The sequence below is a fragment of the Anopheles coustani genome, chromosome 3 (genome assembly GCF_943734705.1).
Source record: "Anopheles coustani chromosome 3, idAnoCousDA_361_x.2, whole genome shotgun sequence".
NCBI lineage: Eukaryota > Metazoa > Arthropoda > Insecta > Diptera > Culicidae > Anopheles > Anopheles coustani.
This window is the reverse complement of record NC_071288.1, coordinates 13782839-13794541: the sequence shown is the minus strand read 5'-3', so window position 1 is coordinate 13794541 and position 11703 is coordinate 13782839. Positions and strand designations below refer to the sequence as shown.

General features: G+C 43.6%; 1 long non-coding RNA gene across 1 annotated transcript; it reads left to right on the top strand.

Annotated features, from left to right (window-relative positions):
* The first annotated feature begins 200 nt into the window (after positions 1 to 200).
* On the top strand, positions 201 to 8766 carry LOC131258419 (uncharacterized). Its single transcript, XR_009178087.1, has 2 exons — positions 201 to 1459; positions 7766 to 8766. It is a non-coding gene; the product is annotated as an uncharacterized LOC131258419 (long non-coding RNA).
* The last annotated feature ends 2937 nt before the right edge of the window (positions 8767 to 11703 follow it).

Here is an 11703-nt window from a genome sequence, read left to right as displayed (position 1 = left end):
CGAACGTTTAGTGCCGTTTGCTAGTTTCGCTGATCTGTTCTTCTTTATAGGGGAGGGGTGTGGTGGTTGGTTTAACATATGTTCTTGGTTTTGTTTGTACTGGTCAGACTTCTTTCTAGCCTGCTTCGAAGGGAAACATAGACTCCAGTGCGTGGTAGGGTAGAGGGGATTTGAGAGAGGAGGGGGGGGGGGGGGGGAATACTTTAGCAGGTTAGAGGTTAGGGTAGGACATTCCAAAACGGAAAATGAACTTCTAGCTTTTTAGGGACGGAAAAATAACGCAGCAATCGGGGAAAAGGAGTAGTATTTTGTTTTTAAAATTATTTTTGTGTCTTTGTCCTTTTAATTATCGACCACAATCACCCACCCGAGTAAGCTACTGCCACACTCTCCCATGCAACCCTCGGGACTGCGGCCGCTTTTCGTGGACCGCAGTGTTTTAGGGTTTAGCTATAAATCTAGTATTCGATGCTGAAACCCGCAGTGTGTTTGTTGAACCACCCCAGTTAGTCTAGTAGTACGGTAGTACTAGTTCCACTCCCCCCCGAGTGCATCGTGGAAAATTGGAGGACAAGGGGGGAGATTTAAACTAGGATTTCTAACTAAAAGGTGTCAGCTCCGGCAGCTGCATGCACGTTTTATGGGATGACCAATGCAGCGATACAAACCAAAATACAACCAGGGCAAGATAATATCGCGTTGCAAATGCTTACATCTAATGAGCATTAAGCGTGCGTGTGTGTGTATGTGTGTGTGAGAAAGAGAGAGCGATAGAAAGTGAGCAATGGTACGACCAGGAAGATTACACCATGTCGGCCCTTATCATACTCTCATTGATGCTTCAAGAAACAGTAAAAACAACCACGATACACAATCTCAAAACGCAGTCATGATACACTACTCTCGCCAACATCAAACACAAACCGACATCCAAACATACGTATTATTATTATATTAGTAGCCCCCTAGTACACCAAATAATTTAGGAGAAAAGCAGCTAGTAATTTAAAGAGGGTGTAATATCTCATCACAAAACAAAATACGTTGAAACTTACCTTAAAACCACGTATGATAGCAAGCAGGGCGCGCGAGAGCCAGGGCTGATAGGGGTACCGATAGGAGGAGCGGGCAAGTAAAAGGACAGTAGGTTAGGCAGCAGCAATTTTACTAATCAGATGAGTTGGATTGCGAACGGCGTCGCGTCTTCAAAGTGGTTTGTAAGTGGTAAACGGCGACCCGAAAGAGCGGAACACATTACGTTTACATATCGAACACCCCGTGCACTGATCGCGGCGAGAAGAGCGGCCTGCGGAGCCCTGGAGAGGAAGAACGGAACAATGAAGCGCTCCCCCCATCCCCCCCGATACGTCATGCGTGGAGAAGGAGAAGGAGAAGGAAGAGGACGGACAGGAAGCGCGGATATAGTGAGATAAAACCTAGGACACATTTTTGAAATCAGGTAAGTGCGTATTATATGATTGGGATTTTTACCATATTTGGAGGGGGGAATTAACGGTGGTAAAGCAGGAGGGGGTACATAGTTTTATTCCGCAACTTCTGCACGCCCACATCCTCCTTTTGACGTTGGTCGAATTTTAACTGCCTCACCGATGACTACATCTCTTGGGTCCTGGACTGCGAGAGAAGCTGTTTAATTGGAAAGCGCGTGTTGCGAACAGACATAAAAGTGCAACACCATGAGAAATGGTACGCCGATCGTGTTGCCCTCGATCGGTTGCCAAAAAAGGATACCCCGCTCACACACACACTCACACATCCCGCCCAACCTTCGGTAACCCGACGGACGGTATCGTTTTGGGATCTGGTATTACTGGTTCTGTCGGCTCGGGTGGTACATGCAATAATCTTGCCTTCTTTCATCCGTCTGACCATCCGTCTGTGGGGTATGGTGTAAGCGTTGGTTGGTCGTTTGTATGTTAGTTCATCCGTTGATGATCGGGCGCAGTCAAAACCCTTGGAGATGATTTTCTTGCGCACCGTGAACTGAACGTGTTAAATTGGGCCCCGGAGGAGAAGTAGGATGGTAGGTGCGTTGGGACTGGTGTGATCAACACCGCGGCAAGAATAGTGCGACTTATATGGTTTGCAAAGATATTTTGTTTTTATTGTACAGGTTTCGAACGTTCCTTTTGCAAAAGTCTTACGCGATTCGTGTTACTTACCTCTCCGGCCATATGAATTGTGTCCAGCCGGATTTGATCGGATCTGTTTCGGTTGACTCTGTTTGGTATATTTGTTGGCGAATCCGGGTGACAGCGTAATAGCTTTCCTAGTTTCATTGTCGTGTACTGTGCACTCCGTTTCTTCGGATTCTTTAAAGGGCTTCCTATTGTTAATGTTGTGCTTATTACTTTAACCTACAAAAGCATAATGCATTTTTTGACATCATGACTGTTTTTTGCTAAATATTTTCGACAAGTTAAAGCAACAAACAATTCCCTTAATAATAAACCAAAAAAATAACTACAATATAACGCCAAAATGGGGATTGCTGTCTGTCTGTTGACTTAACCGTCCGGCTGTGATGTTTATTTATTGTTGTTATATGAAAACCAATGGTCATCTGTACATTCTCCTTTAAATTGTTTTATGTTCTCTTTTGAATTTTGAATTGATACAACATATAATTGATCAAGTGTTTCTTTAGATACTAACTTATAATTATATAAGTAAGTATAAGATCAAGTATTTCTTTAGATATTAACTATTATATATTATAATTGTAGGAAACTTTTTTTTAAGAACAGAAGACTTACTTTTGATATCCTGTTAGTGTAAAACCCATGATCTTTTATTTTAAATATGTTTTACTCTTTTCATTGGGCGTTACGACCGCCTGCGGTCATGCCTACTACCCATGAGGGTTCATAGACTTTTTACTATTGTGTATGTGTGGTCCAATTTCGTTGTTCAACAAGATTATTGGTAGAAATTCCTTTTGACTAAAATAACATAATAGAAAAGGTAGCAGCTTTAACCCTTCATCCTTCAAAATCTTTCGTATTTGCAATGCGAACAGTTTGCAAACGGATAACTTTTCGTATGCAGTTTGTAGAAGTTTAGGTACCCCTCATAACCATCCATACGGTGGATGCAACGGCCAGGCACTGCAGAGCCCAGCCTGTCGCTGTGGAACACGAACACCCAACGTAGACCACACGGTTTCTCGCCTTTTGCACCTAAATCGAGCGCAAGGACATCTATTGGCTGCCATACATTAGTTTGATTTTTTTACATCTTTGTCTGAAATGCATATGAAAGGGTGGCGCTATTTTATTTTCATCCTGTGTCCGTCGCTAACGGTGTCGCAGTATTACGGATAGAGGAAAAACGAAATAGAAAATTCGCCTTTTAGAACCAATACCGTTAGCGCATTTGCTGTGGCATTAAATGTCAAAAACTAACAGCTGACCGCGGGTGTTGTTAGCGGTACCGCTCAATACCGAAAACGGAAAGGAAAAAGAAAAACATCGTGGGATTGAAAAATATACACTTTATTTTTTCTTTCCGAAAAGTATCGCCTCCTCCTAACACCCCCTCCCCTCCCTCCCTCATACCCTCCCTCCCTCATACCCTCCCTCCCTCATACCCTCCCTCCCTCATACCCTCTCTCACTCTTTTCCTCCGTCATGCTCCTTCAAACCACCCACTTCCACCAATACACGGTTGGCCTTACGTAAGCAATTTCTTCCTAGACGAAAGCGTCTGCCCACTGTGCGCTATGAGGGGTTTCAAGAAATTTGGCCTACGCTCAGTACTCACTATACTGGGGATGAAGATTATCACTCTGCCGCCCCCTTTCCGGGTGACCTTCCCACCGTCGGAGTTCGCAATTCAAAGGTTGACAGTAATCTTTAGAGGAGACTGCTTAGAACATTGACGCGGGAACAATCATGTGCCTCTCGCAGCGCTCAGCTTGTGCACGCTTATATTCTAGGATGATGTTCCTAAGAAGGGAAAACCCCAACATAAGGAGGAGATGGTGGTGGGGGTTTGTAGCGCATAGCGATGGTTTCTTTCCCGGCTGTACGATTTTTACCTTACCTAGAATGGGAAAGAGAGCCTGGGAAGAGAGTATGAACGCAAAAGAGCTGCTGCTGCGTGCACTCGGTCTCGAGGTGAGCAAAAGATTAGCAGAACAAGCAGGTCGGAGCCGGCCTAGAGACACAAGAGGCTCTGGGACGGGATAGTAGAGCGGGGGGAAGGTGGTAGTACACACCAGAAGCAATTCAGTTGTTAAGATAACCGTGCTCGTTGACTAATTCTCGAGTGGGCTCAGAAACGAGCTACATCACTCCATGCCGTGTGTCATGTTTCTTCTCTTCTTTGCATCCTTTTCTTCACTACATCCGAACCACCATAGGCCCAAGGGTGGTTGCGTACCTCATGTGTGCTAGAAAACACGTCTTGCCTTGGCGTTGGGTGCTGCCTGTTTCGCTTTTTTCTTGCTTTTTACTTGCTACCCCAACAACCCCTGATAACGCTATATAGCTTGCGTTTCTTCGCCGTCCGTTCCGACATTGACACCTTGTAGAATGATAAAAGGTTGCATGCTCACTGATAATAATGTATACGAAAAACAAAACTTGCTCGTTACTCTATTTCTTTTTTCAAAAGATGCTGTTGATCCTTCTGGGAAACAAACGGTGTTTCATATGGGTCGGTTTTTAGAGAAGCGGTCCTTTCTAGTGGTATCGGAAAGTTGAACAAAGTTGGAATTAAGTTTTTTTAAATTCTTGATTGGTTTCTCCAAGATGAAATTTAAACGACATGTTTTAAAAGAAGTTACTTTTGCAATGAATTTGGATTAATTTATTTAATGGAAAATAAATCTTACAGTCCACCAAAACAGGGGCAAGAGTTTCATTAAAGGTGGTGACAAGAACTTTGTTAGAATATTAGAAATTACCGAAACTTTGGAAAATGACGACAACGAAATACAAATATAACAAAGGTCAACGCAAACTATTGTCGTTTGCCTTGAATTCTGTAGAAAGAACTTTGTTGCTGCTGTTGCTAGCATAGATTTAGTGTTAAAATATTATTTTATCCGCGCCTGTTACTGTCTTCTGTAGTTACATCTCTTTGAAACACGGTGTGTCGTAAACGGTGTGACGGCAACACGGTTGCAGCTCTAAAACCCCGTGTCATCGTCGTGGCGAGCAGCCGCAGCAGCTGAAACAGCAGCAGCAACATCATCTAGTCAGCTAGCAGGTATCAGGTGTCTGATAAAGGGCAGAGCTATGAGGGTAGCATGAGAAGCTGCGCGGGGGCAAGGTGTACACTCGGTGAACGGAGTAGGCCGAGAAGGAGGTAAACCGGAGCAGCAGTTGAAGACTCCGGTGTGTAGACACATCACACAGTAGTTTACGACGGACCGGCGGAGGTGGGGGTTGCTTTGTAGGGGATGGTTACCACAGCTCCGATAACACGCTCACTTGGATGGCTGAGAATTGTGCGCTCAGGTGCGGTCACGTGAGAAAAGATCTAAAGAAAGGCCTGATTTGAAGGTAAGGTCCAATGATGCTATGGCCTACTGTGCACTGGATGCTTCTGCCTCTCCTGCAGAGTTTCCTTTTGCTTTTGCACCCCGTTTTGATCCCCGGACTGCGAGAAGGCGAAGGGCAGTTCTGTGCGAAATAAAAATCAATCCGTGCATGGCAGTTGTTGGCGTCTGTGGCGGAGATGTTGGGGATACGTCGTGTTCGTCGGGCCCTGTACGTATGCTACTTTGCTTTCGCCGTGTGTATTCTTCATGCATGCGGGGTGTATGTGTGCCCCGCCTGTAGTGCGTTCGTTGACAGGTTGCCATCATAACGGTGTTGCTGAACATGAAAGGTATGACGGGGGGAGGGGGAATGTAGTCCTAGTGTCGTTCCATCACCAACGGGAGACTACTAATCTAGTGGCGCTGCTGCTGCTAACCGACTGTACACACTGTAGAGCAAGCAAAGAGTCCACGAAACGGCGTTCGCTCTTTCGGTCGTGCCTTTGCCATGACCGGCATGCAGCAGTTATATGCTGTGTCGCCGTGTCGCGTACGTGCCTTTCGCAACCCGTAACTTCGTGTGGAGCTGGTAGGAGACTTTTTTCCTTTTTCGAAGGGCATACTAAAAAATCGCACTGCAAAACACACGCACACACTGCACGAATGAAACGGCCGTAAAATATGTTTATTTTTATGCGCTGACTATTTTGCTGACTTGTGCTGTGTCCCCCTTATCCTTCCAGAAATGACGAGCAAACTCGCCGTCGCTGGGGTTTATATAAATGTAGTCTGTTGACATTGTGACAAACATGTGCATACATGTATGGCAACTAAATAGCTATTTATTTCCATTCTTGTAGTTTTCTTAAAGTGTAGTTTTAAGTGAAATCCTCAAACGATAAATGTAAAATTATGTTAGATCAGAATTGAACAGAAATGCTGTATTGCAAATGAAGAAAGCGAGTGTAACGTAATTCAATTCTTATCAAAGTTTTGAAAAATATTCAATGCTTCTACACTCTCGCACACTTCGAGTGGGCGATATTTTGTTCATAAATTCTTCCACTCAACGGTGAACACATCCATAAAACTCGTCCGTCGCAATGATACGTACGGTAATAAAAGAACGGGATAAACGGGATGTGATTAAATCCTCATTCTTCTGGGCCATCGCCCAGCGTTTCCGATGCGTCCCCGACACGTCGTCTCCGGTTTTGCACCGTGGTTGAGATGGCCTTTTCTGCTCTCTTGGCTCTTGGCGCTGTCAGTGTAGCAAAATTGTAACGAACTGCTTCTCGGCGCAGCACTCCCTCCCTCTTTCCCCCACCTATTCGTCCCACGTTTTGCCACCCGGCTCCATTGCCTGGTTATCCAATGATGGTCGAGGAGGGGAGAGGAAAAATGGGCCGCATAAAGGAAGGTTGGGGAGAGTGCGGTGTTCCGTCCGCAGCCCGTCCATGTCGTTTACGTCGATGGGTTTCGTATCGTGTTCGCCCGTGGGTCGGTTGCCGGCCGTCGGATAAAAATGAAAGAAAGATACGACACGACGACCTATTTAAAAAACAAAACAAAAAAGGCACACGTACACGCACACATACACACACAGACACAGACAGATACATAAGAAAAAAGATGAACGCCTGTGTCCCGAATCAGGCAGGCAACTTCGCGCTTCTATCTCTCGCGCCTTACTGGACAGGAGATCTCGTTCGTTGGACAGATCCGGGGGTAGTTGGTTCGGGTACGTGAACAGCACGGGGGTGGCAATAATAAATGGTTTGCACGACGGGCACAGGGCCACGGGCTATTCGAGGACAACTTATCAGTTAGCTCACGGTAGCTTGATGCAGGGTACGGAGGGCGAACCGGGCTGATTCTATCTCATCTTGGGGGACCACCTTTTGATACTGAGATGTTGACACTTTTACTTACCGTTTTCATATCAAAGATAATGAGGAAGGTGTCCTCCTCCTCAACGTGCATGAGAGAGGTGTTCAGCTAACCTAGTCTTAAATCAGGACAGTTTAAATTTTGTGGTAAAACGGAAAAATCAACTTTTTCTTCGCCTACCAACAACTGGCTAATTGTGTACTGCCACTCAAAATCCGCGTGTTCAGTAAATTGTCCCCATTCCGGGACAATTATAATCCGCTTAACTCTCTTCGTTCTATTGCAGATGCATTACTATGTATTTTGTAATTTTCAAACCACTAACTATGTTTTAATTCGCTTCCTTTTTCTCTCGTTCCTTTTCAGACTCAAAGCTCTTCCGACTGACGTACGGGTGTGTACGGTGTGTACGGTGCACAACAACCGTTTGTTCGCGTGCCCCAGCATATGGAACCCGGATTCACTGTATAGGTGTTCTTCAGTTAGTTAGAAAACGCTACAACCGCAATCGCATGCATCCGCAAACCTCCTACTGTCTCCCATCCGTTGGTTGGTAGATCCTGCGGACGATTGGAACGTGCAGACGCAAGCAAGCAAACAAACAAAACAACAAACAACGGACGATCCTGTCTCTCAAGAAGCCTTAGTTGAGTAATGCGTAACTACTAATATTCTAATTTCCCCGTGCTGCTTGCCATGAAGCGAAGGCAAGCAATAAAAAAAAGACCTGAATATCAACTAGCAGCTGAACTAGTAACTCTATGTGAAAATAATGCGAAGCAAACACGGCATCATATATAAGAAGTTTGAAGTGAAAAAAAAACAAACACACACAGCCCTACACTTGCGCAGAATCATACGCGAATGCGCATGTGGCGGTTTTGAAAATAGTAGGAAAAAAGTCTAAATATAAATTAATCGAGACATATGATCTAATAACTGATGTAAAAGCAAACAGACACACAACTGACATAAAATGAATCGTGCAATGATTTGGAAGAGGTATTATTATTATGTCTTTTGTTGTGTGATTCCTTCCGATAAATCGTGCTATAAGTAGAGAAAAAGGCCGAGCGAAATAGTAAAGCAAGCACACAAAGAATAAATAAAGAAAAAAATCCCGAAGGTATTTAGAGAATGAAGCAAAGTGAATCATTAAACAAATAAGTTATTTTGAAAAGTCGTGCATCGTAAGTCAAAAGTACATCCCCTTGACAAATGAAATGAGAACAAAATTTAAAAACAAAAAGAAACAACCTAAACCACAAGTACACTTCTTCAAAAAAAAACCTAAAACACATACACACATACGTTCGCACTGGATAAATCGTTATCTAAGCTTATTGTCGGTATAAAGCTATACACACAACTGAAGTCGAGGATGTAGTTGTTGATAATAACGCACTAGAAGATAACGATTATACAGATGTGTTCTGGAGGGAAGATAGAGAGAGCTAGAGTGAAAGAGAAGTGTGAAGAAAAGAAACAACAACCATTCAGCTTTATGGTAAATTATTTTAGATGTAATGTTTTAACAAACAATACAAAATAAATCAAGAAAACTATCACAATTCGGGAATAAACAGAAGGGCAACACGGACGATAGGAACAACACACAACACAAACTCACATTGGAACTACAGTTACACGTACACAGAAACACATACAATTACAAACCAAACATCCCCCATCCCCTAGGCTTGCAGCGGCTTGCAATGATTCGTTCGGTATATCCAAAATATTAATTTTAGCGTGGTTGTAAACTACTTTGGCTGTATATATTACTTTAACGATGAATGAACGTGTTTAAATCTAATGACATATTATCTAAATATATAAATATATAATCTAATAATGTATTGGATGTAGTTTGTGATACAGAAACAAAACAAAAAAATAAAACAAAAACAAAATACAAGAAGAAACCCAAGTAAAAAACAACAAAGGTGGTAAAAAAACCAATTCAAGTAAATGATATGATGAAGCCAGCTGAAGGCAGAGCATAAATCGATGAAGAAACACAATGGAAAATGAGAATCCTTTTTTATAAATATCAACAATCTGTTTGCGATAGTTGTGGCTGATTTAATTTATGAATAAAATTAATCATTGGTGAACGCGTTACTGTTTTACTATCGGCGAGTTTCGACCTCAAAAGCCACGCCAGTGTGAATGGACGATGGTTTGGCTATGGTTGTTATTACGACGATGGATGGTTCGAGTTCGAGTTGTTTCACTCCATCCCGAGCCGGCGAAGTGGTTGACAGCAAATAATGGAAACTATCATGGCAAGCGAGCAAAGACTGAGAAGTATCGAAGCAGAACCGAGGGGAAGCATCTATTTCCGAGACCGGAGAAGATTTACACATTCGACGTGTAACAAATGGATTGATGACTGACCTTATGCGCCATGTGAAAGCTGATGTGCGTATTGCAGCTTGTTATCATGCATCCAATCTAGTTACCCCTTAGGGGAATGGTAATTGAAATAAAAGCCTCCCCGGACTAGTGGCTCCGGGACGAACGTTGTTTACTGTGCTGTAGCAGTGTTGGTAGTAAGTCTTACGGAGCTATTGAAGATCATTGTGAAAAGATAAAATTGCATGGGTGGGGGATCGAGGGAAGCAGGAGGAGCAGCACGCAATTCATCAAGCACCATGACGTATCCGGTAAACGCTTTGGGGCCTAGGCTTAAAGCTAAAAGCTTATAAGTGACCGAATAGAGTTGTATTATTGCTTTTAAGCAGAAGCATTTTAGAAGCGTTTGATTAGTTTTAATTCAAAAGTTAAAATTTAATGTTTATAAATGAGATTTTCTAAGGTTGGGTTATTTTTATTTTAGATATGTAACGATCAGTAAGGTTATTTGAGGCGATTTGCTAACAGTCATACCATTTACTTGGCTATTTGTTTATCCGTACGGTATAGGTATTATTGCCATCTGTTACGGGTCATTACTTCGAGTAAATAATACCGGTAGACAGACCCGTCCCACTCCGGCTGGGCCTGATATAAAAAGGGTAAAAATAGATAGCCGGTGGATTCATACAGGCATTTTTAAGGCTGGACTGTCCTGTGAGTATACGCCAAACGATGGTGTGGATAGCAGATGGAAGCTGTTCAAGTGTTTCTACTCCATCTGGATTGAAAATTGCTATCGAGTAGTTTGTCTTCCGGTGCATTTCTTCCACTCATTTCCGCAATAGTTTGTATTTACCAAACGACGAGGTGCAAAAGGGATGCATATGGTAGATAGCACAGCACTTCTCCCCATTCCCAAGCGTTAGGTGTAACTGAACCGACCGGATGGTCCTCGAACCGTCTACCAGCGTCCTTTTTTCCAGTTTGTTGGACAAATTTTACACGCCAACCTGCACAACAACTGTAAATCGAACGTCCCCACTTGAGTAAAGCGAACCCATCTTCGCAGCAAAATTGCATCTCCGAGTGTTCGGGAAATGATGTGCAAGCGTTTAATTGTGCCCCTTTCGCACGCCCCGCTTTGGGGAGAGGTCGCTTTGAAGTACGCAACGGTGGTGCACGCACTCCCATCGACGGTTTTTTATCGCGAGCGGTAAGCTCTCGGCAGTTGGTGCTTGGCAGTTAATTAACTTTGGAGAACCGCCGTTGCCGGCACAAACACAACACGGAAAGTAGTTTTCCAGAAACGGGGGGAGCGAGCGAGGTTTGTCTGTGCAGGCTGTAACAGATTAAAGTGAATGGCGTTTGCGAAGCATCTATCAAATAAAGAATGCACCTCGCCATAGTAATTGAGTGGTTGAAGAAAAAAAAAAGTTTAAATTGAAGTTACATACTATGGTTATTTTAGAAAGTTTTTGTTTCGAACTACTGTCTCAGTGTAAATGGAAATAGAAAGAAAATCCGTTGTTACTCGAAGAGAAACGATTGAAAAGTAATCTGAAAGAAAAACAAACGATCCGAAATCTATCAAAAACCGGAAAATGGCATAAACGTGTACGTGAATCTTTCGTTCAACTTTCCAATCACATTGTTAGACGCAAGGCGAAGGTGTTCACACAGTGAAACGCGGACCCACGTTACGCTGGATAGATGCCACGTGCCGTTGGTACGTCCCTCCGCAAACCTCCCCTACCACACCATATACACACACGGTGGTCTGGTGGTGGGTTGAAGTGGCGAGCAGATAACAATGGAAAGACTTTTGCCTGGGATAGGGTTAGGTCAAGGACGGGAAGTTTTCGTTACGCTGTCGATGGGTTATGGGTCGGGTGAAAAGAAGGAGGGTTTGGGGGTGGGTGATGGTGCACGGAAGGTGTTAAATT